Source organism: Nannospalax galili, unplaced genomic scaffold (assembly GCF_000622305.1).
Source record: "Nannospalax galili isolate Female #2095 unplaced genomic scaffold, S.galili_v1.0 scaffold580, whole genome shotgun sequence".
NCBI classification, from domain to species: domain Eukaryota; kingdom Metazoa; phylum Chordata; class Mammalia; order Rodentia; family Spalacidae; genus Nannospalax; species Nannospalax galili.
The window spans coordinates 83846-89172 of record NW_008345762.1 but is presented as its reverse complement, the minus strand read 5'-3'; the positions used below and the strand labels follow the sequence as shown (position 1 = coordinate 89172).

Below are 5327 nucleotides of genomic sequence, written 5' to 3'. Positions count from 1 at the left end.
ACTGGTCAAACACAGAGAATAAGTGTTTGAGAGATGTCCAGCCCAAAGTGACACATCTACTATGAAACCTGTTTACCTAAGGTCCATGGGACATAACAAAACAGAGGGTAGAGTGGTTATTAATGCATCTCTTAACTTTTACTAAGTCCAGGTTTAATGTGGGAGCTGGGGATCAAACTCAGGTCCTGGTGCTTATTCAGTAGGTCCGTTTCCCACTGTGTCACCTCCCCAGGGAAAAACATAATTATGGGAAAGTCATTAATTTCAATCATTGATCACTAATACTTATTTATTTCAACATTTCACTGGATTAATTAAAGTCAGATTTTTTGATGATTTTCAAAAATTTAAAAAGTTTCTTAAGAATTTCACGCACCAGTGCTGTATTTGCCTCATCCCCACCTTCTCTTTCTTCCCTATGAAGCCTCCTCTGTGCATTCCCCTCTCAGTTTCTTGTTTTCCTCTTTGATTATTCTCATTACATATACATGAGCATGGACGCCAGAGGAGAACCTACTATAGCCACATTCCTAAACTGAAGCAATTTCTTACTATATTCTAAATTCTTATTCTCTATTCAGAGATAATTGCAGGTTTCTCTACTCAGTAAAACAGCTTCTTTTACAATAGATAGAGACTATTACACAGATTCTCACCTAATCACAATGCAGAGAATAAGTGACAGTTTGGTGTCAGGTCTCATATTGGATATTTGCACTGCAGTTAGATTTTTAAAACATTTTTTTTCAATTTCATGAAATTCCAAGAGAAATTGGGAAGTCAAGCTGCTAAGTGATTCTTACTGACAACTGGAGAAGAAAGGCTGGGGTCTTTCCATAGAAGGACAGTGATTCACTTCTTCTAAGGGCTCATTAGAGAAAAAGATGACATGAAAATGGTGATGCTATAGTTTTGCCTGGGCCGACAACATGGTTTCTTGTCTCCTTTCTCATGTTAGAAGCACTGAGGCAATGAAGGGAGGAGGAAATATTACTGAGATCACCGAATTCATCCTCCTGGGGTTCTCAGATTTCCCCAGAATCACAGCACTGCTCTTCATCATATTCCTGCTCATCTACATCACAGCTCTGACCTGGAACCTGTGCCTCATTGTTTTAATAAGGATGGATTCCTACCTCCACATCCCCATGTACTTCTTCCTCAGTAATCTGTCCTTCATAGACCTCTGCTATGTTACCTCCACAGTCCCTAAACTGCTCTTAAATTTCAGGAAAAGCAAACTATCAGCTTTGTGGGCTGTGTAGTTCAGTATTTCTTCTTTTCACTGCTGGTGATGACTGAAGATTGCCTCATTATAGCCATGGCCTATGACAGGTATGCTGCCATTTGTAACCCTCTGATCTATTCATCCATCATGTCACCCACCCTCTGTGTTCAGATGGTGGTGGGATCATATATGGGAGGAATCACATGCTCCTTACCTCAGATTTGTGCCTTGCTGCAGCTCCACTTCTGTGGACCTAATATCATCCAACAATTCTTCTGTGACATATCCCAACTTGTACATCTGTCCTGCACTGACACTTTCTTTGCATAAGTCCTGCTTGCAATAGTAACAATAATATTTGGGATAATGAATGCCTTAGTTATCATGATATCCTATGTCCATATCGTCTTGTCCATCATGAAGATCACATCAACTAAAGGCAGGTCCAAGGCATTCAACACCTGACAGCTGTTTCTCTCTTCTATATTCCTGCTTTCTTTGTCTAATTGTGTTCCAGCTCTGGGGTTTTCTCCAGCTTTGACAGATTTGTTTCCATGTTCTATATTGTAGAGATTCCCATGTTAAACCCCTTGATTTACAGTCTGAGGAACAGAGAAATCAAAGATGCCATGAAGAGGCTGCAGAAGAAGAGAGGTATCTGTCAAAGTCTCAGTTTCTGAGATTTTTGACATTTGTGTCCTGTCACAATCACCATCATCAACAATAAAATGCATTTATTTGGAATATTATGAAATTCATGAGATGTTGGAAGAAGAAATAATTATTTCAAATATTCAGTGCTCCAATATGAATCAATAGCCAACAACATTTCTAGAAACACATTCTGTTTTCCCCATTGATTATATGGCTCTTTATAGATGATAACATCTTCTTAGAGTTTATAGGAGGATATTGCCACAACATATAGATTCACCTTCTGATTAGTATAGATGCACTCAGGAAGTGTTTATCAGAAGTTGCTGATAATATTTGAGAGTAGTGTTATTATGCTGTTTGGGATGTGTGGCATCTCTGCGAATGTCTATGTTCCAAGAACTGACTACATGGGCTGCTGTTCAAAACTCCTATACATAGGCCCTAATTTGTATTTTCCTTAAAGTACAATTTGAAAGGAGAAAGCTCATTGTATTAATTACTTTCTGTTGCTGTGATAAATAAAACACAGTGAGCAAAGCAGTATACAGAAAGAAGGATTTATTCAGCTTATGATTCCAGAGGAATAAGTGTTCATCAAGACAGCGAGGCATGGTTGCAGGAGGCAGCTGGAGCGGAACACTGATGGTTCACATCATCAAGCAGACAATGGAATCAAGGAGAGAAAAAATGAAATTGAGGCATTACTAAATCACACCCCCAGTGATGTACTTCCTCCATGATGGCCACACATCCTAATTCTCCCAAAATGGAACAACCAGTTGTGGACAAAACATTAAATACGTAGAGCCTGTCTCTCACCCCACATTCTGTTTTCCTTCTAGCCTTGAGCATGGACCTGCTTTTACTCTCAGCCACCCAGATCTCTGGACTACCCTCTTATCCTGAATCCACCCATTGCATCCTGATCCCCTGCACTCAGACCAGTTCAAATTTTCAGACTAGTTTGATAGAGCCTTCACAGGCTGTCTCCCCAGCCCCAACTTAACTTTTGATTCCTGAGACCATCCTTATACCCTGGCTGCTCCCATTCACAACTTGCTTTGTATTCCCTACACCAGGCTTCTTCCCTGGTAAGTCTGATTCTGCCCATTGTGCTTTGACTTCCCTATAGGCTGAGCAACTTCAGTCTACATGACTGTACATCCTGTTCTAGGCTTGGGCACAGGCCCCTTTTCCTCTTAGCACCCCAGATCTCTGGACTACCCTCTTAGCTCCGCAGGGTGGTGAGCCCTCCAAATTTTGCTGTGTCCATTCCCCTACATCAGGACCATCTGCAATTCCTCCTACTGCTGCAGGGCTAGGCTTTTCTGCCCTGTAATATGGCCACAAAACTTTCCAGACTGCCTGAAAGTGCATGAATCTGGCTTCTGCCTGGTTGTGAGCATTCCACACTTTGCTATGCACATCCCACCTAAAAACCCTCCTGCTGCTGCAGGGATAGGTTTCTCTGCCTTTAATAGAGGCTGAGACCTTTGCAGATATCCTGAGAGTGCCTGAATCCAATCTCTGCTGAGAAAGCTTCCCAAATTTTGCTGTGCCTGCTGACTAGAGGCACCTAGGCCTTAGGAGGAAGTCTGAGAGCATTTGATTCTCACCTGACTTGGAGCTCCTAGAGCCTGCCAATCTAAAAACAAATGAGAAAACCTAAAGCCTAGATCAAGAAGTTTTTCATGTCCAATAGGCTGGGCGTGGTGGTGCATACCTTTAATCCCAGCACTCGGGAGGCAGAGGCAGGCAGATCTCGGTGATTTCAAGGCCAGCCTGGTCTGCATAGTGATTTTCAGGACAGCTGGGGCTACAGGGAGACCCTGTTTCAAAAAGACCAAAAAAGAAAGAAAGAAAGAAAGAAAGAAAGAAAGAAAGAAAGAGAGAGAAAACAGCAAAGGCACATTAAGTATACAAACAGAAACAGACTTAAATTCAACAAATGAAGGCTTGAGTCACACCAGAATCACAAACAACAAAAGAAATCTGCGTGCCAAAATTACAATGAAAAAAAGGAATGATATGAAAAACCCAAATAACATGTCCCCACCAAACACCAACAGTCCTATAGAAGAGTTCTACAAAGAAAAGCCCCTAGAGATAAATCGGGACACAGAATTCAAAAGAACAGTGATAAACATGATCAAAGAATTCAATGAATTGAAAAAACACACAGACAAATCAAAGAACTAAGACACAGGAATAAACTTTTGACAGAATTCATAAAAGAGATAGAAATATTGAAGAAAGCTCAGGCTGAAATAAAGAAGAAAGTGAAAAGCTCAACAAGCTAATTTGAAATGAAAGGAGTAATCCTCACCGATAGAATGAATGATGTGGAAAACAGACTGGATGATAAAGTTGAAGAATTGGACTGCTCAAGCAAAGAATATAAAAAATTAAAAAATACAGAAATTTAAGATGCAGGAAATGTGGAACACATAGAGGAAGGAGAACAATGTGAGGATAATGGTATTGACTAGGTAGTCAACAAAACACAGAAGAAATTATCCCTAAATTAAAGAAAGAAATTCCCATACCAATACAAGAGGCACATAGAACACCAAATAGACAGGACCAGCAAAGAAACTCCCCATGGCATATAGTAGTAAAAACACTAAACCTACAGAACAAAGACAGAATGCTGAAAGCTGCAGAAGAAAAGAAACAAGACACATATAAGGGGAAACCCATCAGATTTACAGCTGACTTTTCAGTGTGAAGTGTGGAAGCCAGAAGTACCTGGACTAAAGTGTTCCCAATTCTAAATAATAGATGCTGACCCAGAATACTTTACCCAGAAAAAATGTCTATTATAATTAAGGAAGAAGAAAATCTTCCATGACATGATTTGGTGGAAAGAATTCATGTCCACAAACCAGGCCTTTACAGAACCCCTGAAGCAATAAACAAAGCTGAAGAAAGCAATGTTTATCCTTAAGGAACAAGAAAAAGAAATTAAATGAAGGTAAAACCGTGGAAACACAAAGTTAGACCAAGAATATAAACAGAAATGAAAAGGATGAGAATTAACATACTTATTTCAATAATAACTTTAAATATCAATGGACTGAACTCCCCATTCAAAATACAGGGGCTAGTTTAATGGAATAAGACACAAAATCCATCCTTTTATTGTCTGTAAGAAACCCATCTCACCTTCAAGGACAGGCACTACCTTAAGGTGAAAGGATGATAAAAAAAATCCAAGCAAATGGCACTAAGAAATGAATAGGAGTTGCAATTCTAATATCTGACAAAATAGACTTCAAGCTAAAACCATTCAGAAGAGATACAGAAGGCCACTTCATTCTGATCAAAGGAACAATTAACCAAGAAGATATTACAATCATGAACATGTATGCACCAACCTCTGGTGCATACCAACTTCATAAAAACTACTACAGGACTTAAGACACCGATTAACCCAAACTCA

General features: G+C 39.7%; 1 pseudogene; it reads left to right on the top strand.

Annotated features, from left to right (window-relative positions):
* Positions 1-929: 929 nt before the first annotated feature.
* Positions 930-1908, top strand: LOC115071866 (annotated as a pseudogene).
* Positions 1909-5327: the final 3419 nt, after the last annotated feature.